Genomic DNA, 22,033 nt, shown 5'->3' on the forward strand with positions numbered 1-22,033 from the left:
GGTAATTTTTTGGGTAGCAGACCCCAGCCTCTTAGTTAATTTAGAAGTGTAGAGAATATCTTGAACATGTTTAGACCTCACAAATGTTGAGGTCATTATGTTATTCATAGATAAATAGTAAATCTGAATTTAGAACAATTAATCACATTCACTTAGTGTCTTCCATAAATGGTCTAAATATGTGTACACATATATTTATGTACACACATATCCATGTACACATCTAGTTATGTATGTACATGTACACATCTAGTTATGTATGTACACATATATTTATGGCACAAAGGATGACATATTTAAGCAGAATACTTTAAAACCAGACCTACCCAAAAGAAACTCCCAGTCAAACTACAAATTACTTTGGGACGAGAAGAACCTCTATGGTTGTTCTTCAAATCCTCTTACCTGCATAGTTTTATAGATAGTACTATGTTTAGCCATGATGCAAAATATATTCTATAATTTTTAAGCAGCAAATAAATATTTTTTTAAGCAGAAAATAGATGTTTTCTGTACTTGTAATTTTTTTGTTTTTTTTTTTTTTCATAGCATAAAAAATGGAGTAGCATGGATGAAAAGCCAGTCTCTTCTGTTTCTCTCGTTTTCTGTTGATTCTTCTGGGTTTATCTCGCATTTTTATGACCTAAATCTGGAACAATTCTGCCATTTCTCACTGAGCTACACGTGCCTTAAAATCAATAGAAGACTCAGGCTCGCTTTGTATACTTTTTCTTCTGAAAACCCTATGGATACAGCGGCGTCTGTTTTCAATGAGTGGAACCTCCAGCATCAGCAGCTAATCCTCATTGTCTGGGCTCGCTGCAGCTAACACCACACAAACGGAGCCCTTGTTTCCAGGAGGGGTTGAGCAGAGGAGCTCCCCGGGAAGCTGCAGGTGTGCTGCCCCCGCCGTGCCTGCCTTCCCTGGGTGCGCACCTGCGGAGCGGAGGGACCGCGCCTGGCTGGGGCTGCCGAGCCTGGCCGCGTTCCAGCCAGGAAAGGAAGGGGCTGGCGGCAAACAGCCTCTGATGGAGCTGCCAGAACGTCCGTGGTGTGTAAACCATCCTGCAGGTTCCCAGCCCAGAAAATCTCTTCAGGCTGATCTCCAACAGAAGGGAATTCTTTGGCATCTTTTGTCTTTTCCCCAAGGAGACAAGCGTTGGTGAAGTGCCTTCTTCATCCCCTGTGTTACAATGTTCTGGCTTCCTTTCTGCAGCAATATTAACTTCATACTCATGTGAAATAATTCTATAAATGCCCATACCTACTGTACACATCTCAAAGAATAGGCATAGAATTTATTCTTCCCCAAATCTATCTCCCATTTATCCTTCTGGTTTCCCTTCCTTCATTCTCTCATCCCACTTTCTTTCCTCTTTTTCTCTGTTCCTTTAAAATGTTTTCTTTCAAGTGAAACCAAACAAAATTATCAGTCCACAATGGTCTTCTGCATTTGTGTTCTGTCCTTTGTTAAGGGGAATTGGAGCAGGGGGTGGGCTTGGGCTTCTATCCAGGAAAAAGGGGGAAGAGAGGTACTGAGGATCGTTGCCAAGGACTGAAGCCGTCCCCAGCCTTTTATTTAAGAGAATCTCTCGAATTTCTTTCTACCTCTCATGGGATAAGCACTTTTAAGTATCAATTACTGTTATTATTTACCTAGGGAGTGTGTGTATGGCATCTGGCATAGTTTGGAAATGTCAGTGTTCCTGTAAGTTTCATTCGCAGGAATTACCTAGGTAGCCTCTCCATAATCAGATTCTTTAAGATTTGAAGGTTTGTTGGAAACCAACTAGGGAACCATATGGTATCTGCACATTTCAATGCTTGTTTGGGTACTCAGAAGTGGATTTATTTCACTTTTTTTTTTTGTGCTTTCCTCTTTTGTGGAGGACTTTCTGGACCAGAAAAATAGCAAAGACAGAGCTGGTAGAAGATGCAGCACGACAAGGGGCTCTGCCAGCTCCGAGCCAGGAAGGGGAAGTTGGCTGAACTGCTTTTTTTTCTCTCTCTCTTTTTCCTTTTAAGCAGGGTTAAGGTGAACTCCCAAGCAATTGTGGAGAGAGGCCCCACCTCTCCCAGCCTGATCTGCAGGCTCGGGTTACTCTCTCCTGCCTGGTTCTCAGGAGCCCACAGAGAGGTTCATGCCTACTGCTGCCCCTGCCTTCAGCCCGAACCTGGCAAAATAACTCCCTCTGTAGAGTTCAGACCTTATTTCGGGAAGATTTGCTGGCAAGCACCAGGTGAAGGATGGAGTAGCACCACTTGAGAAGAGATTCAGCAACCAGACTGCTGCGAGCAGTAGCTGAGCGATTTCACCCTCTCCACTTTTTTTTTTTTTTTTTTTTTTTCAAAATCGGGAAAATCCGTGTCTTCCCTGGAGGAGCCGTCAGGGGCAGGACTCTGGCAGTGATGGCTCTGACTTCACCTGCTTCTGCAAATGAGTCACGGAGTGTTATAAAAAACAAGGACCTGCCAAGTCTCATTTCTTGGAACTGAGTGGAAATTTCAGCAAGCAGCTGCTCTTTCCTTAGTTTATACTTTTCCCCTGCAGGTTTCTTGGAGAGGGCCTGGAATCACAGAAACTTTGTAGCAGAAAGGACCTGTTGCTCCATTTTGATAGCCGTGGCTCGGTGGAATTAGCTGTTTGGTCCAGATATGATTCTAATCTTCCTAAGGGATCTTGGTGAAGCCTGGAAGGAGCCTCGGGAACGTAATTAAGCAGGTGTGTAATTCTTTCTGGATTGGCAATTGAATCCTATCAAAAATCAGGAACAGAACCTCAAAAACCAGATTAGCTCTCCTATGCACTACATGAATAGAGGTTCTTTTTCATATGTCTGATGCTGTCAAAAGATTTTTATGCTTTCTAGCTTTTCTCTGGAGTCACATAAGGCAAAAACTTATTTGAAAGAGAAATCAGTGAGAACAGATTCTCGCGGAACAGCCGGGTTTTAGGAGGGGAAGCGGCTCATTATAGCAATCCCAGCCGTGCTAACAGTGTAGCTGCAAGGACTTTGGCTACCTGCGAGCGATCCGATAGGGACCATTCCCCTGCGCTGAGAGCAAAAGCCACGTGTAAATTGTCAGAGCGGGGCGGAACGCGGTGCCAGATGGAAACAACATAAACAGCTGGGAAATTTCATCCGGCATTTCAAGCGAAGACGGGGAGGGGGGGGACTTCTGTTCTCGTAGACCACTCGTTCCAAAGGTGCTTTGGCTACACCTACTCCTCCGGGGAAGGGATGTTGCTTTGGAGCCGTGGTACGTTTTGTGTGTGGCCTTCTATTTAATTTTTTTTTTTTTTAACCATGACTTTAAACTCGCACGGGGCGCTGCTCTCAGCCCCTTTGCATGGCGTGAGCCGTGCACGGGAGCGGGAGGAGGGAGGCGGCGAGCAGAGCTCGCAGGGCTCCGTGCGGCCGCTCCGCCGGCGCGGGAGCTCCGCGCTGCGCTCCGCGGGCCCGCCCCGGCCGCGGGCTGGGGCTGGAGCTGGGGTTGGAGCTGGGGCCGGGGCGGGGCGGGTGCCCGGCAGAGGGAGCTCGGCTCCGCTCGGCTCCGCTCGCAGCGGCTGCTCCGCTGCCCGCCCCGCTCCCGCACTTTGTTGGCGGCGCGGAGCGGAGCCCCCGCGCCCGCCCGGAGCCCCGCGGCCACCGCCGCCCCCGGCCCGGCAGGAGGACTCGGGGCAAGGTAAGGAAGGGGCTGGCGGGGCGGGCTGGGATTTCCCCCTGCCGTCGAGCCCCCCTTTGGGTTGTTCCGCGACCCCAAAGCCGGCGGGGCAGCCGGAGCAGGGCGGATTGCGGGGCGCTGCCCCGGCCTGTCCCTGCTGCCGCCGCTGCCCTGCGCTCGGACAGGGGGCTGAGAAGTCCCTGCCGGGCCCCCCGGGGATGGTGGTGGGTGCTGCAGCTTTTTCCCAGCCTGGCTGTACACCCGCGAAGCCCCCGGTGTGTGTGTGTATGTGTAGGTGTGCGTGTGCTCTCCTGCTGCCGCCGCGGTACCGCCACACCTGCCCGCACCTCGCCCGCCGGGCTCGCACCGGGCTGGGCATCCCCGCCGGGGGCACCAGCCGTGCCCTCCTCCTCCTGCCTCACCTTCTACCTGGTGACCCCCCTCCCAGTCCTCACTGGGGTATTTTTTTCGCCCTCTGAGTCCTCACTGGGGTATTTTTCCCCCTTTCAGTCCTTGCTGAGTTTTTTTTTCCCCCGGTGGTTCAGCTGGTTTTCCGTCTCTGTGGCTGGTAGCGGGCGCAGAGCAGCTTTGGGTGGGATAATCCTGTTGAATGCCCGCGTTCGTTTGGTGCTCTCCCCTGCTGTCTCTCATGTCCCCCCGCTGTTCAGCCCTTTCATTCTCTCCGGTAACTTTCCCCGGTGTCTTTGCTCCTTCTGCCCCTCTCATGGCCATGACAAGCACTCCCTAAGGCACTGCCAGCGTGCGAGTGACCTGGGCACACCTTGGAAACAGGTTAAGGGCATTTTGAGGAATAATTTAAGGTGCTCCTGGCCCCCACCGTGACCTCAGTAGGGCTGCATTGTATCCGCGAAAAGCGAGATGTTGCAGCTTCCACTAAAGCATAATAATTTCAAGCTAGCTAGTAGCAGGCAATGGAAGAAAGGGTGGAACAGGTTTTTCTTAAGGATGTTGTTTGAGAAGCAATCCTCCCACTCAGAAATTGTGCTTTGCTTTGGCTGGTGAATCTTGTACCCTCCAGAGTGGTGTGACCTTTGGTGGAGTCTGCTTTGTTTACTTGAGGTGAAGTGCTGAAGGTAAAAGTATTGCTCCTCTTCATTGTGTCTGCTGAAATATTAACCAAGTGATGGATCTTGCATGCCTTCCCAGCATGGATCATATTTTAATTACTCTTCTCCTTGATCATCAAAAAAGTGTCCTCCTCCCTTCCTATTGACTGCCTTCCTTCTCGTTTGTGATTGTGCAATGTCTATATGTCAGCTACAAAAGTTGCTTGCATGGGAGAACATAAAAATTACCATTTTTTGTTGTTAGCAACTGGAAATACTTAATCAGCATGGTGTGGCCGGGTCTCCTTTCCCTGGAATACCCATGGAAACGCTGCAACCCCTGCCCTGTGAGGAGGAGAAACCTCTCCTGGGCCAGGCTTGCAGTGAGTTGGTGATTCCCTCTCAGGGAGTTCTGGGGTCTCTAGCTGGTCAGAGTGACTCTGAGATAAGTTGGAAAGTCTCATTTCTCAGCTCGGTGGTCGAAGAAGGAGTCAGAACTCTTAATTTCTCGGTCTCAAGGTTGTTTATTGTATCTTATCTATAAAATTCTTTCTCCTGTCCAGCTGAAGTCCATTCAGCAGGACAGTCAGAGGCACTCTGCCTGCCCCCAGGGCGGTGTTATCTTTTTCTACTAAAAACTACATGTACAGTATTTACAATTACTTTCTAATACTTATCATCTATGTTAGACCGTGAGCTTCTACTCTAAACCAATCTAAAAGTGCCAGCATCACAGCAGAAGATGGAGGCCAAGAAGAAGAAGGAGAAAGGCTGGACACACTTAGATTCTTCTATCTTGCTTCTTGAACCCCCATTCTAAAAACTCTAAAAAAATTATTTTTCACTTTCTGAGAAATTCACTATCATTCTACTTAAATTTTCATGGCTTGTAATTCTTCATACAAGGTTGGTAGTTGTTTTTTCTAAGGGCTGAATCAAAGGCACGGGGGTCTTGGGCTCTGTGCTAAGCTCTCTGAGGAATTTCTTGGGCTCTGACAAGGGAGAGGGTGGTGGGGACTGCAAAGAGCTCGCAGAGTTTCCGAGGTGTAAGGGAGACGCCCCATATCTCCTCCTGATTCACAGTTCACAGGAAGTGTGGCATTATTAGCTCTCAGGTAAGGAGATACTGTGCTCAAGGCTCCACGGGAGCAGCCTGTGGCTGCTCCCTGCTTTTACTGGGGAGCCAAAGGAAATGGAAATGGCTTTGGATTTGAGTTGTCCAGCTGGCTTGTGCTGGCACGCACTCATGGAGGCTGTGGTGCTGAGTTATGCCTTCTCCTAGCTCTGAGTGCTGGTTTCTGAGTGATTCTGTGATTTTGAAAGTAGACAAAGCGTCCCATTAGATTTATTTGGAGGGAGGTAACACCCCAGGAGCAGCAACACCCAGTAATGATTAGGTGCTAGTTATATACAGCAGTAATGGAGAGGGCAAGATTAATCTGAAGTTACTTCTGCTGTGAAATGCACAGATGGAAAAAGTACTGAAGTTTTCCACTTGGTGACAACTAAATTCTTGAAATAGGGTTGATTTTTTTTTTTCTGTCTGTAGTCCAGCTGTAAATGGTGAATCAGTCACATTAACTACTGCATTTTTTTCCCCTTTGGGTGACAGCTTATTAAAATCTAACATCTGAAGTCAAATAGTTGAAGCCCCAAGGGTCAAAATAGATGAAATATATAAGAATTCTTCTGTTACTGTGGGGAGATAAGAGAAAACTTGAAGTCCACATGACAAAGATTGCACCAATAAAGCACTTGCTAACTTTGGGTTCAGTGTCTACCACTTGTTGCTCTTACATTCCTGGTTACAGCTCCTGCATCTCTTCTCATACAGTGAATGACTGCTCAGTGCACATGATTTTTTCAAAGACAGCTTTTGGCTGTGCCAGGCAGAAGAAGGAAGCCCTTTGTGACCCCTCCAGACTCCTCTCTCTGCTGTGGGGCTGGTGGCAAGGAAGAAAAGACATTTAACACCTTGGAGTTGTTGCTTACAGTGCAGCCTGATCCTTGTGTCTCTATTCCAAGTACATTTTTCAATGTGAAAATTCGGTATATAAGAGGCTCATTTCTTGTATTCAGTGCTAGTTCTCCAGTTTTTCCATTACTAAATGCTTCAAACCAGAAGAAACTAGAATTCCTGCTTTTGGGGAGGGGCTGTAACTGGTGCCATTTTATCTTAACTCCGGACTTGGACTCTGATTCATCTGCCAATTTATTCATCCAAAACAATGACATTCTGTCTTGTACAGCTTTATTTTCTGATTTAACCTACGATTTTCAGTTTTCTGCCCTGAATTCCAAGTTAGATGGTGAACTTTGTTTTGCCACGAACTTCACCTGCCAGTGCAGTCCTGAGTGACCATTCCTCCCTGCTGTGCCCATAGAGGAATTTAGGTATAAAGTCATTGAAAGTTTCACCCAAGTCAGTGACGCTGGTTTGGGCGTGTGTAGAAAACATTTGCAAAGCTGTTTATAAAACAATGCCCTGCAGTCACTGCCGGGGATTGTTAAGACAAGGTGTCTTTTACAGCTATTGACTCTGGGAGAGTCACAGCCTTCTTGGAAGGACCATGATAGTGTGGGAGGAAGCAACCTCCACATCTGTTTTGTGAGGAGGGACTCTTTTTTTTCTTTCTTTTTTTTTTATTCCCCTCTTAATTTTGTGTCATTGACACTGGGGGATAAGAAATGAATCACAAATGGAAATGTTGTTAGCATTAGCTTTTAAAGATCTGTTTCATTTTGAGCTGTGGCCGTGAGCCTGCAATCACTAACACATGGCTTTGATTGTAACGTCAGTTTTAGTAACATTTTAAAATTTTAGCCAACTCAGGGCCTTGAATTGCTACTAGTTGAACGCTTCCAGTCCTTTCTTCCCTTCCCCTGTCTCGGTAATTAAAGTTAGGCATGCTGTGAATCTCCACAGGGTTAAGATCTGACATGGAAATAGCAAATTACAAATTACTTTCTTTGCATTTATTACCTTTGTCTTTTGGTGAATAGACTCCAGCAACCTCGATCAGACAAAGTTAGCAGATGTCTCTAGCCTCAAAGGTGCAGAGTTAGCGTTTTCCATGAAGTTGTCCATTTCTGTGGGAGTTTTCTGTTGTGTAGTTTTCTGATGCATGACAGGCGTCTTCATTACTGTGGTGGTGTGACAGGGGATTCTACTTGCCTTTGTTCTCAAAGCCTCACTCCTGTTGTCACTTTGACCAACCATGGAAATTGTTAGCTTCTCCATAAAGCTACAGAGGAAAAAAGAATAGCAAAAACACCAACATAAACACAGAAATTATTAAACCATTCTCCTGGAATACCGTGAAAACTTAGTGTTTGAACAGAATAATTAGTAGAAAATAATGATTTTAAGAATGGCATCTGTTGAGTGAAGGTAGGTGTTATGGATGTCCAGTAACTTAAAAAAGGTTTCATACAGATAACGTGGCTGTTTTGGGTTTTTGTTTGTTTTCTTTTCAAGAATGCATTGGTTTTACACAAAAGAGAGGATTTGTCTTTTAATAATCCAAAATGTTACAGTTCATGGATTTTCTGGATTTTATAGATTACCCCTGAAGATAGGGAACACCTGATTCCTTTCAAGCTTTCCATGAGTGTAGGGGAGCTGCATTCAGCCGAGTTAATTGTGAAACTGCCAGAGCCTGTTCTTGGGGCTGGAGTTTGCTGTAGCTGCTTCAGACTAAATGTAGTACAGGTGTTTCTCTTATTATCTGTAGCTCAGCAATGTTTATAACTGGAAAATAAAGAAGTGACTCCTGGCGGATTTGTATTTATTACTTTGATTTCTGCTCCTGCATGTAAAAAACATTTTTAAAGATTTGACCAAGTAGAAAATCAGGCACTAGGATTGCTGCTTCTCCCATCAGCTCTCCCTTCTCCTCCCCCTCACCCTTCAGAAATTGTCTCAAGAGCAAAGAGGAGCTGAAAGTGAGGTGTTAGCAGCCCCTGCTTGTTGTCCATTAGATAAACCCTCACCCGTTAGCAAATGGTTTTTAACAGCCCCTCCCCAAAACAGCTGCATCAAACTTGTTCCAAAAACACGAGAAATACCTGAACTCACAGAAGCTCGTTTCCTCCTCAATACTTGCAGATACCTGGTGAGATACAAGATTATCCCAATTTTGTCAATGTTTTGCCTTTAGGTAGACTTTGATCTTGCTCTGCCTTGTTCCGTTAAAGGTCCTAGTGAATTTTCTTTCACCTGAAATGTGAACTTTGGTTAATGAGCACGTTCTTTCAGTCTGGGGTGGTTGAGAGCGCTCAATTCATCCTTCTGAATGCTCATTTCATGAAAGCTGAGGACTTTGCTCTTCCTTCTAATGTGCTCTTCCTTCTTCCGAGGCCACTGATCTTTTTGTTTGTTTCCACAGTGTCTGAGGTGTAGTCTTCTCTGTTTCCTTAGACAAAGATCTCTTTGTTTCCAGTGTAAAATATAATTTGAAGTAATTAGCCTGAAGAAAGCTTTTTGTTCCCTACTCTATAATGAATTAGAAAAACACCTAACACCCAGAAACATCAAGTATCTGGTTAATACATGGATTTGCTTCAGAGTTTAATGCATGTGAGAATCCCAGTGTACATCATAAAAATATTTCTGAATGAGCTGTTCTATTACTCAGAGCATGTGAATGTGAGACCTTTGTAGGAGGAGTGAGACATTCATCTTATACATTGTCTTATGCACTCAGGTACATGGAGAACTCAATGATCGGCAAAGATAATGCAAGGAAATTGAGTTACATCAGGAGGAGTTTGTGTTATCATGTGGCAATAATATTTAGCTTGATGATCTTCTGTGCCATTTAAAAAATGGCGTGGAAAAGTACACTATTTATTCTTGTGCCTCTAAAGTAATTTTCAGCTTTGCACAACTTGTCTTGAGAAGGCAATGAGTGCATTGTACTGCCTTCAATGGAGATAAAAATATACATCTGTGTTTCGCATTCAGAACAGGCTGCATATGAAATACACGTGTTTTCCTCTTTCCCTTCAATCTCATCTCAGACTCGCTTTTCCCAAAGTGGAATTATTTATTCTCTGCTCCGCTTCCAGCATTATTTATTGCTTTGCAATTCTTCCTGGGCTCTCGCAGCCCTTAGTGTAATGTTTCAACTTTCCGTTTCCTTCTCTTCCTGTGCTCAGGGATAAAGCCTTGTCCAGGGCAGAGGGCTGGGAGCTAGAGGATGGGATCTGTTTCTGTTTTAGCAGCAAACTTCGTTAAGGCTAATAAATCTGGGCTAACTGGTAATTAGCCTCTTGGTGCTATCTCACGCAGAGAGGGCAGGACATTGTGAGGAATCTGGACTTTGTACCTTGGTGTCTCATAGGTAAGTCACCCCTGGGTGACAAATGTCCTGCCCCTGCCAAGAAACAGGCACGGCTTCTCCACTGCAGTCACAGTGTCCCTTCCCGTGGCTGCTAAAGGGCTGCTGCACTGAGAGCCTTGTCCTCAGCTTGGCTTTGCCTCTCCCTGCTCAGCCTGGCCCTGGGTGAACTCTGCAGGTTTTCCTTCCCTCTCTGCCTGCCTCAGCCATGTTGCTCCACCATCTTCCTTATCCTACTGTTGACTCTTGATATAACTTTAACTCTCCTGTTCTTTGGGTTTTTTTCTACTGTTTCTTTATTTAACCCCTATTTCCCTCCCCTTTTTGTTTTACATCACTCTTTAATTGCACATAGTGCTCCATGTTCAGCTTCATGAGCACTTCTTGCAGTAAAGCTTTCTCATACTCAAACCCCGATTCTTTCTCTCCTTTTGTGTCCTTTATTCCAATGCCTTCTCTAAAGCATTTCAGATCCACTGGTCTCAGTGGGAAATGTGATATATGAAATTGTAAGGATAGTCAAGTCTTTGTGGGTTAAGTCATGTCTTCCCTACAATGTGTGTGCTTTGTCAAGGCAGTAATTTTAAGCTCTCATCATGCAGTTCTACAACTCCAGACCTTGCAGGGAGGCGTTAGAGTGTGTGTAGGCACTTGTTTTCCCTGTGTGAGTGAGGTGTCTAATACACATTCAAAAAGTCTCTTCAATAAAGAGTTTTACTGATTATGACATTAAGATGTTCTCAGAAGTGCCTTGGATATGTGGTGGAACAAGTTCTACTCAGAATTTACAGTTTTTCTCACTTTTTATATGAAAGATGAATGTTGACATGCAAGTGGCTTAGGGCAGCTGGCAGCAGGGAGCTGTGTCCTCCCAGGGACAGCACTGATTATTTTTTTTTGGAGGAGGAGGTGGATGCTTAGAGCATGAGAGTTTATGTCCCAGTGGGTTCTTTGAGTATTTTAAACTGTCCTTTTATAACTCTGAAAGTTATTGTCCGGACATCTCCATTCCCTTTTTTAAAAATAATCTAAAAATCTCAATTTTGGAAACAGCTGTTTTGTCTCTGTCTCGGTTTTCCTATTTATAAACAAAAGACATATCTGACTCTCAGGAGTTTTGTGAGGCTTAATTAACAAATATTTATACAGGCTTTTGAAGATATAAAGCAGCATATAAATGCTAAGCAGTGTTATTATTACCACCAGCTGCTTTGTTGTAATTGAAGTAATAAAAGTTTTAGTGCCAGTGCTTGTGTTGCTGTTGCCTAAATAGAGTTTTTGTGAGCTCAGGAGACACTGAGGATGGGGAGAAAGTGATGGTGTGGACCATACTGAAATACAGCGTGTGGGACAGCTCTGAAACCTTTGTGAAGGACTTAAAAAAAAGAAATAATTTTAATAAGTAAAAGTCCATAACTAGAAAAGAGTAAACCCTGTTCTGCAGTATGTTTAGAAGTCCCAGGACTAACTGGGGGTTGTCTGTGCTGTGCAGTGTGTCCCTGATTAGAAATGAGCTGGCAGCATTTGTATTTATGACTCTGGCATAAAAAAGAAGGGATCTTTTAGAGATGATTGATAATGGGTAGTATAGGAAAAGTACCATGGTATAAATCACAATTAGCTTTGCAATTTATTTTTTTTTTAAGGTCTACTTTTGTAAAACGTTCATGACTTAAAGCTGAGTTATTTTTATTAATGTTCTTGTGCTTATCTCACATAACCAGCTTGTTAAAAGCGGATATGAACACTCTTTAAGCCTCTGGCTTATAAATTGTGAGAAAGAAAGATTGATTCCAACAGGCTTGAAGGTAGATTCATTTCTCTTCTAGTTAGCAAAATGAGAGAGAGGGAAGAATTAAACTGGAGACTTAGTGAGCCAATCAGTTTCAGCCAGGTTGAAAATCATTAGATTTAGCTCCAATGTAAAATTTAATTGTAAAAGTCTAACTTAAAAGAAAATGAATTCAGGGGAATTCTGTTTTGGTAAATTGATGATAATATCTCTAAGTTATTTCTGCCTGAAGTAACAAGAGTATGGAAAAAATAAAGTAATAACAAAGGAGCAGTGAGGGGGAACAGTTATTTTGCAAACATCTCCTGAGGTTCAGAGGGGGTTACTTGGTCACATTAGAAGAAGAATATTGTGCTGCTTGAATGTTGGAGAGAATTGATAAAAACTGTGGCTTGAAGAAAACATCTCTGTTCTTTTTACTGTAAACATTTGAGATAAGATGGAAAAGCTTGGAAGAATGCAACATCTTCTGCAAGTTCTTTCAGCATTCTTAATTGTTTGTTATGAGGTCTTGGTTTAACATTGGCAGTTATTTTTGGTGGGTTTAGGGGGTTCTAATTTGTTAAGCTGGGCTGTCAAACTACCAATAGCAAGTAATCTGTCTCTAATAATATTTTAATATTTAGTAAAATGCTGGTTTTACTTGTAAGGGATGTTCCCTAATAGCTTCTGGGTCAGTTCTACTTTTGAAGGCCTGAGTTAGTTAAGGTGTTAGAGGGATCACACAAATGTGGATCATGGGTCTTGATTTCATAGTGGCTGTCCTGCAAGGACTTTGAAAACAGAGAGGATGCAAAGAAGGGAACTTTCTCAGTCCTTTATGATTATAGGTAAGCAAATTTTCAGACAACTTTGAACATTATTAAACACTAAGAAGAAAAGTCCCAAGTCCTTTTTTTTTTCCAGTTTTAGGCAAATCTTACTTTAAAAACTACCATAAAAATGTACAACCACAAAGCTGCTCTGCATAGAAATAGAAGCACTTTAAACACACAGAGACAGGCAATATAGCCCTGAGGCACATATGGAGGCAACCCAAATGCTGAATGGTAGGTTCAGAAAAGGTTACTGCTCAAAATATTTTCAGTAACCAAGTGGAAGACAATTCATAGCATTGTATTAGAGCTGTTCTTTCTTTGTGAGAGACTGGTGACACCTCATTGTGAATGAAAGTCTGGGGATTTTTGACAGCTGTGGGAAAGAGCAACTATTTTATGCTCCCTGTATACAGAGGTAGAACAATTAGATAGGAATTTGTTTTTCTGTTACCCCAGACTGTAACACAGAGTAGCATGATAACTGTCTTTTGAAGTACAAAACAAATCTGCCTCAGGGGCTATAATTTTAAAGCATCATATGAAATGCTGATTTAATAAGGTCTGCTCCTTGCACATTTTAAGTGCAAGGGAATGTGTGTGTTGAGACCTTGCTAATCCTTCATTTGCACCAAGTCTTTGGCTTGTTCCCTAACTGTCAAGGAATTAATGGTGTGCTTCAACGAGATCCTGCATTGCTGGGCTGGAATTATTTTCATAAGATATCCTGCACTGCATTTGGTGGTGCTTTATGAATTATCATAGTAAATAGAATGAAATTGCTGTTGTCAAAACTTATGAGCAAAGTAATCTGATTCCCATTGTTGGTGTACTCAGTGGCTCGTGGAATTAAGTGATACCCAGTGGACTTCCAGGCACTTCATGCAGGTTGGTGAGAGGTTTGCTGAGCTGGGTTGCTGTGCTTGTTAACAGGGCTTGTGCAAGTTAAACAGGGGTGTAAGTGACAAGGAACAATTCCACCGAGCCAGAAAAGGCTCCAATTGCATGGGACACTTTTGTGTCTCCTGGCTGAGGATGGAGGTCCTTGCTGCTGTGGTGTTGCCCAAACCTGGGTTTGGTTCTGCACTACAGACACATCCTCCATCTGCATGATTTTGTGGAAATCTGCATCTAGCTAAAGCAGGCTGTACAGAAGGTAGCATATATCACCTGTTTTTCAGGTGCAGAGAGTCAGCAGCATTCAATTTTGGAGTATCTACCTAGGATTTCCCCTTTGGTTTATTACAAGTCTTTGTATGGTTGTAGTCCCTCCAGATCTTAGCCAGTGACTGGAGGCTTGCTGTACCAGGCACTCAATTTCAGGAGAATGTTATTATTTAAACATTGTGTCTATTTTTAAGTCAGATAATCTATAAAACCTGTTGAAAACCACAAGAGATGATTACATCATCTAGTTTGACCTCTAGAGTGTACGAAGGAGGAGGGTTTCTGCCCTTCTATTTCTGCTAGAAAAATATTAATCAAGTTTCCTTGGCTTTCCTCTCAGAGGAAGATAGACACAGTTATTTAAATTACCTGCCCCTGGCAAACACTGGCATTTTTCTCTAAGTACATTGGTGAATTTTTAGTGGCTCTTTGGGTGTGAATCATGTGAATGCCAGAACGTGGTGCAACCCTATATATATATATATATATATATATATATATCTACTTTGGCAGGATGTAGCAGATGCAATCCAGGTTTCTTCCTCTAGATACGCACACCTTTTCCCCAAAAGCTTCACAGGCTAAAAGCAGGTGATCCTGGAGTCTCTACTTCTGTCCTTCATGCTTCACTGGATAAATTGTGTAAACTCACATCACTTTCTGAACCACTGTGTGCTTGTCTGTGTAATCACTTTTTGCTCACGTGGCAGACTGAGGCACTTGTTTGCACAGCAGTTTTTAGGAGTTTAAGGCCATGTTAGCCTGTGTGGGGAATCAATGGGAGTGTTGGGGATGTTCTTGTATAGGTTCACTTGATTTTTGAGAGATTTGTGGCCTTCCTGCCTCCTAGAGCATGGAACTGGTTCTGTACAGACTCTGGGATGCCCAAATATGTGCTGTGCTAGTATTTCCAGTAATGCCAGTGATGCCTCAGGTTTAGCTTTTATATTTTTCAGATTCTGTGCTGCTTTAGTGTGTGGGTCTGGGCTTCATATCAGGGGATGCTGAGCTCTCTGCAGAGCAGGGAGACAAAACAATTCCTGCTCCAGCTGGGGACCAAGGACAAATGATCCAAATCTCAGCCCCAAGACCACAAACACCGTGGGCTGGAGAGAGAAAAACAAGCAGGCTGGGACTGCATGGGCTAAAGCTGGAATGGGACAATGAACTGCAAGATGCAAATGGAGCAGAACTGATCACAGTGAGAGACCCCGTGCCCAGCTGTGCATTTTGGGGCCATTTTGGTTCATCTTGGGTGCAGCCCTGGCTGGGCTCTGGTGCTGCCCAAGCTGGATCCATGGATCCTTTTAATAAATCCCTAATTTATTTTTTAACTCCATCTAGCCTCTGTCCTAGCTGAGCCTTCCCAAGGCATCACCAGCAGTAACATTTTTTTCAATATTGGCACATCTTCATCATGGCTTCTATCAAACAAGATTTACAGATGTCACTACAGGCAATTTAGTAAGTGGAGTCCAAAAATTGGGTTTCTGTGGGAATGTGTCACAAGCTATGTGAGTCCTCCTTGGTTTTAAAACCTCCATTGTAGAGCTTCAGTGCAGTCACTTCTTTAGGATGTAAAGAAAAAATGTGGCAATTTTACAGATGACCTTGCTCTTTATGCTCTCCCTGCATGGGACTCTTGCTTCCAGTAATGAGGAAATGTTCTGAGGCAGTGTTCTTGCCACAGTGACATAAAATAACAGAGACTTCCAGTTATTCCCCTGTTCTTGCCCTGTAATAGACACATGCCTTCAGGGACCAGCTGACCTTAGAAATGATGCATATCTGGAGCTCGGGGTCATTTCTGTCCTACAGATTTTATTTTTTTTTTAATAGGCGTTGGGATTATGATACTGCACTCACTGATTAGAAACCATATATGATTAGTATTTTTGATCCAAGTGTGCACTCTCCACTCTGGGCACACATTCCCCCTAGAGCTCCTAGAAATGCACTCAGTTGTTGCTCTGACAGTAAGAAAAAAAGCAGGAAAATAGACCCAAAATTGCCTAAAATTTACCTTTATGACTTTGAAGGTGTTTTTCAGACCAGGGATAAAGATTGGTAGTGATGTTCATGAGTTGTTCAGCTGTGGGTGAGAGGGTTTCTGCAGCATCAGAACCTTGATCTCTAAGTACTTGTTTGTTCCACTGATATTAATAGAACAAATTGTCTGCCTGTTTAATGATTTTGAGGTTGAGGCTCAAAAATCTCAAAAAAAACAACAACCCACGACAAAAAAACAAAGCAAACCCCAAGATAATTTGTGTGCTTGTTTTGTTAAAGGAAACTTAGATCATTTGGAAACAATTTAAAAGAATTTGTCACCATTCTTGTTATTTTTTCTGTCCTCATCTTATTGTGAGACACATCTTTTATTTGAAGTGTGTACTATTTTAAACAGGCATTATGTTTTCATGAAAACTCTGCTGGGCAATGTCTAAATCCAGACATAAAAGCAAATAAACTAAGAAAAATCCTCTGTTTATCTGAGACGAGAGGACTTTTTTAAGAAAATGAGAGAGAGGGGATCTAAACCAACTTAATGTTCTCTTTTGTCTCTCTTTATGTTCCTTAATGTTCTTCTGCAGTCCTCAGGAATTACATCATCTCACTGGTATGTCACTGGGGTAGTACTACAAAGAAATCTCAAAATGCTACTGTCTTTGGAGTGTACAGTGAGGAGAGGCAGCAAGTGCTGCATTGCACTCTTTGATCTAGGCTGATTCTGATTTTACTCTGAATTCAGAATTGATGTGAGTGTTTAATGATGGATAACATCTTTAGGATGCTCCCTGCACCTCAGTGAGGTAAACCTGAGGGTTTACATCTTTCTTTTGGGGCTGTTAATTTTACATACAGCTGAGATCTCTCGTGTGCAAGGTTGGCTATTTGGGATTTCTAATGAATTACATTTGACAGCTCCTCCTCAGTTTTACTACTTGGTGTTGCCTCAAACAAAGCTGAGCAAGCTTACTGTAAGTTTCCCGAGCTCCTTTCTAGTGAAATCTGTCACAATTTCCTGTCACTTGCACGGCTGTGGAACGAGCTGTCACACAAGTGAGTACTGGAATTCTGGAGGTGGGTGAAGCAGCAGTGCCAAGTGAAGTGGAGATGAAGAAGTGGGGGCTGTGGACTGGGAAATGAGCAGGATGGTGTAGTGTGGGGCTCACTTCATCTCCACTGTAATCTTCAGGATCTGTCTGTTGGGAGCTAGGAGAGCTTCCAGGGTTCCTGGCCAGGAGGCTCTTTGGTTTGTTTTCAATTCCATTTCATGGGAAATGAAATTAGCATCTCTAATTTTCTTCCTTGTGATCCCTGTGTTTTTCAAAGCACCCACTGCATGGATGGAGGGCTTGTTTCCATATATTTCCATATACCTCATTGCAGGTACTAGACAAAAAAGCCAAAACTACTGCCCCAAAAACCCCCTGATAATTCAAATTCAAATCCCCAGTGATGATACCTAGTGAGCCTATGGCAGTGGTACAGAACAGAGTCTGGAGTGGGGAATATCAGTGCTGCCACATCCCTCTTTTGCAAAGCCCTGGGATTCTTCTTTTATCTTGGTTCAGTCTGCTAAGTCTTGTGAAAACAATAAACTGGCTCACCTCCAGTACTGTGATTTTTATCTTGAATTAATAACAAGTTGTCTTTTCTCACAAAGATAAGTACTTTTCTTTGAAAGAAAAATTGCTTTATCTTCTTGAGGATTCTACCATGTTAGCTAACACATTAAATAGGGTGTTTTTTTCTTTTTCCTAATAATCCTTGTGCTATCAGGACCTTTGCTTTGCCCTGGATTTTAATGAGTCATTTAAAAGCAGAGTTCTGTTTTGGCCATTTGACTGTGATACTCCCTCTCAAATCAGTTACCATTTTGAGAATGACATCTGAGTCTGCCTATGTTTCTGCATGACTGGAAGCTGTCACTACTTATTGAAACTTATTAGTACTGGAAATGGATATGCTGCTTCATCTGCTGGGGATGAAACCTGAGGCACCAGCATTCTAATTTAAATGTTGTTCCCATGGGGAAAGGAGGAGAGCTTGGATAGTGAGGGGTGAGAGCTGCCTTGCAGCTCCAAGAGGCTTTGGGAGCTTTGCCTACAGGTTGCTAAAAGCAGGTTGTGGCATTTTTTTGATGATTCAAGAAAATACTGTGCCTTAAAATCAAAGTTTAATGGGAGGTTACAATGCTTTAGCTGAAGATTATATTGCAGAAGACACTAAAATTTTCTTTAAGAGGAGCCAAGGTTGGGAATCCTGTTTTTTGGGAGGGGGGATGAGCACTTGAGGAATTAGACTTTAAAGAGGGCAGGCGCAAAGTTTGACTCAAAGCTAAGCTTCTGTGATGGCTCCTGGGAGTCCACATGTTCACCCAAAGTATGCAAAATGATTCTTAAAAATGGGGGCAGTGGAGGCCATGAGTCTCCATCTATCCTTATTGTCACTTTTCTCACCTGAAAGGGCTGTGAGCCAAAAGAGCAGAAAGGCAGGAGGAGTCCCTGGGTGACCCCAGCTGTACCTGGCCCTCACCACATCACTGATCCTTGTTTTACAAGGCTGCCCTGGGAGCTCCTGTATATTGTAATTTCTTCATTGTTTTTTCACTTCATTATATCTAAGTACATTCCCAGTACAGGGCTTATTTTCCCCCACCCTCTCTCCCCTTCCCATGCCTCAGCACAAGCCCAGAGCTTACCTGAGACAGGAGTCTTTGATTGACAGTGCCTTCACCATTTGAGACTGGTGGTGTGCTAAAATGTACAACTGGCATTTTAGAAACTGTAAAACTGACCTGACAAAGTGTGATTTTCTATTTTTTTTCTTTTATATTTTTTTACTCTCCCCTTCTCTCAGCAAGTGGTAGATGTGTCTTGATTCTGATCTGTCACGTTCTTGTGTCACTGCAACTTGTAGAGAACTATAGAACACTGAAATTGGTACATTCTGAAATTCATAAACAGAATTGAAACAATATAGTCATAAATTAATCTTGATTCAACTTTTTTTCTTAGAGTTCAGTTTACAGCAGGAATTCAGCAGTCTGAAGCTGACAGAGCGCAAAGGTGACCTTCAAGGTGATGGGAATGGTTAGGACAGACCAGATTTTACTAATGGATTTGTGACTTCCAGAGTGCCTCTGAATAACCCATTTATTTCTCTGAAACAAACTAAGAGTTGTTGCTCTTTGCCTGAAGGCCAGCGTTTTTAAAGCAAGCTTACAGTTCTCTCACCCTCCCATGCAACAGCTTGGAGGCTTTTCCTTGACAGATAATATTATTGTGAGGAAAAGGAAGTTTTGCAACCCTTAAACTTCCTGAAGAAAAAAGTGCTGCTAAGATTCCTTGGAAAAAATTTTAATAACACAACAAAATCTTCAGTGAGTCATCATTTACAGGAACATCAGTTTTCTGAGATGGTAACAAGATATAATTTTTCTCCATTTATCCCAAAGGCAGGCAAATTTTGCCAGCTTTTTTGCTGGTGTTACACTTCAGCATTGCAATCATATTTAAAGGAATAGTACCCAATTTCATCCATCAGTAAAACCAGGATGCTTCTGAATTAATGACAGAAATTCTCCACATCAGGTTTGAACATTGAATAAAAGGAAATGAGGAATCAGTTGACTAAAAGGATAAGAAATTTCTAAAAGACATAGATAAAATAATGAAGCTGAACATTTGCAGAAATGCTTATTAAGGAAAGCCATTCCCATTGCAACAATTAGTCTGCAGCTTAGTGTTTGTGCAAGAGAATGCTGCTTCAATTAACAAAACTGATTTCTATAGCACAGTGGTGAGACTGGCTCAGACAAAACTGAAATGTTCTCTTACTAAGGTACTAATGCTAATTAGTGAATGAAAGATCTCTTCCAATTAAAATCACTTTTCCTGTATGAACTAATGACCCAGTTTTAAAGAAGGCTCTTACCTGATCAGCCTTTGAGGTAATTGTACTGGGCATTACAGTTTTACAACTCTTATGCTAAATAACATTTCTGAAGGATGTGTTTTCATACAATGAGGGTGCTGGATGTCTGATTTTAATCTCATGGGGACTTGTTCTCCTTGATGACTTTTCCCCCCCATATCTCATTGTGCTTCTGAATGTCTGTTGTGCACAAGGTTTTCTCTTCACCTCCTAGAGAAAAACATTGGGTTTATAAAACTAAGTGAAGTATTTTTCCATACTTTTTTTTGGGTTTTTTTTCCTGGTATTTAAAACAGCAATGTATCAATAGTGGTGTTTGTCCATGTTGTTCCTGCAGCTGCAGTAGTGTGGAGCATCAGAAATTTGGGTTGTCCTGGACCTTGAAAGTTGCTATGGCAACTGTACATCCCATTGGGGAACCTGAGTTAGGTGTGCACACCTCATTTAACTTTCCAGCATTTCTCTGCAAATGTGTTAGGTCTGGGAACTCCATTAAAACACCATCTCTGGTGTGCTAAGGGAAAGGAATCCCTGCTCCTGTCTCTGCCTCCCTTTGCTGCAGTCTGTGATTTCCTCCTCACTCTGTGTTGAGTGAGGAGCTGCAGATGCTCACCTGGAGCTCCCTGATGGGCACTGAGGGAGGGTCTGGTCCAAGCTGTTGGTCTCCATCAGTGCCCTGGCTGTGGGCAGGGGACACTTGAGGAGCTGAGCATGGCATGTGGGCACCTCTTGGGTTTCTGTGGTTGAGATGACCCCGAGGTGTTAGAAAGTCTCTTTTTGCCAGCCTCACAACCAAAGAAGTTGAGATTCGTCGATTCTGCTTTCAAGGTTGTTTATTTTCCCTTATCTATTACATTCTTTTTCTGACCTGCTGAGATCTGTCTGGAAAGGTCAGGTTGTGGCACCATCCTTTGGGGTGGTGTTGGCTTTTTATACTAAAAATGATGTGTACTTTATTTACAATAATTTTCCAGTACCTATCACCTATGTTAGACAGTCTGTCTCTACTCTAAACCAATCCAAAAGTGTCACCATCACAACAGAAGATGGAGGACAAGAAGAAGAAGGACAGGACATGCCCAGATTCCTCCATCTTGCCTCTTGAATCCCCATTCTAAAAAACCCCAAAATTCTACTTTTTCACCCTGTGACAAATTCACTATCATTCTACTCAAACCCTTGTGGCTTGTAACTCTTCACACAAAGTTGGGAATTGTTTCCATGGGTTAAAATCAAAGGCACAGGTGTTTGTGACTCCGTGCCAAGGTCTCTGAGCCCCTTGCCAGGGTCTGGAGTCCTCCAGGGCAGCCAGAGGAATGTCCTGGGTTCTCACAGGCACCCAGCTGAGTCACTGCAGGGGCTGCTGCTCTCTGCACGCTGGGTTTGGGCTCCTGGAAGTCACTTTCTTACCCAAAAGCAGCTGGCATCCTGTGCCCTGCCTGGGCATTGTTCCATTCTGAAGCACCTCACAGGTAAGAGCTGACTTTCAGAGTCAATGCTCTGGGGGCTGGACCTCACCCAGGGCAGTTCAAACATCTCTATTCATCACCCCCTTCCTAAGAATATAACAGGAGCTGCGTATGGACTTAAAGAAGGGAATCTTCATGGGGATGAAATAACCATTGTGTAAATATTTTTTACATTATATAGTGAGAATCATACCCTCTTCTATGATTTTTACAGGTTTTTTTTGCCAAACTCTCATCCAAAGGGATTTTTTACGAAGCCAGCATCTCCCACACCCAAGAATGTGCTGGCTCCTCTCTTTCTCCTTCTGTGTAAGATATTCTCTTTTATTTTGGGTGCTGTTTTACCACTCATTCTGTGGTAGGACACTGAGCCAACCCTGCTGGTGCCCCCACGCAGTCAGTGGAGCAGAGCACAGGCTGAGTGCCTCCCTGAGCTTGCAGCTGGATTGAATTATGTTTGGGTTTCTGTTCAGTCTGAAGGTTTAGCACCATCTGGGAGATGTTTGCAGACAGCAGCAGGTCTCATGTTCTGGAGTGCATTTGGGTGAGAGAGAAGAGGGGCTGGGAGGGGTGGAAATCTCTGTTTTTGGTGAACTTTGCGTGCATGTGTGGTTGAGATCTGCCTGGACTGACTGCCAAAAAAATCTTCAAAGGGTCTTTCTCACCATGGTAAATCCTGCTAGCTTGCTACATTTGACTTTTGTAGGTTTTCTGGTATTTTTGGTACCTTTTTTTTGCTACTTATGCAGTTCCAGCCACTGGCTTCCTGTTG

At 43.2% G+C, this 22,033-nt stretch overlaps 1 protein-coding gene across 3 annotated transcripts in view; it reads left to right on the forward strand.

The window, feature by feature from the left end:
- Nucleotides 1-2,379: 2,379 nt before the first annotated feature.
- EPS8 (EGFR pathway substrate 8, signaling adaptor) overlaps nucleotides 2,380-22,033 on the forward strand; it is a 124,658-nt gene continuing 105,004 nt past the window's right edge. The window contains exon 1 of one of the 3 annotated variants that reach the window (XM_066549774.1): nucleotides 2,380-2,722. The gene's annotated coding sequence lies outside the window, so the exon portion shown is untranslated. Of the gene's footprint in view, nucleotides 2,723-3,189; nucleotides 3,262-3,597; nucleotides 3,688-22,033 lie in introns of those variants that run through there. The other 2 variants (XM_066549776.1, XM_066549775.1) reach the window with 2 other exon arrangements.

Source organism: Molothrus aeneus, chromosome 5, assembly GCF_037042795.1.
Source record: "Molothrus aeneus isolate 106 chromosome 5, BPBGC_Maene_1.0, whole genome shotgun sequence".
Lineage (NCBI taxonomy): Eukaryota > Metazoa > Chordata > Aves > Passeriformes > Icteridae > Molothrus > Molothrus aeneus.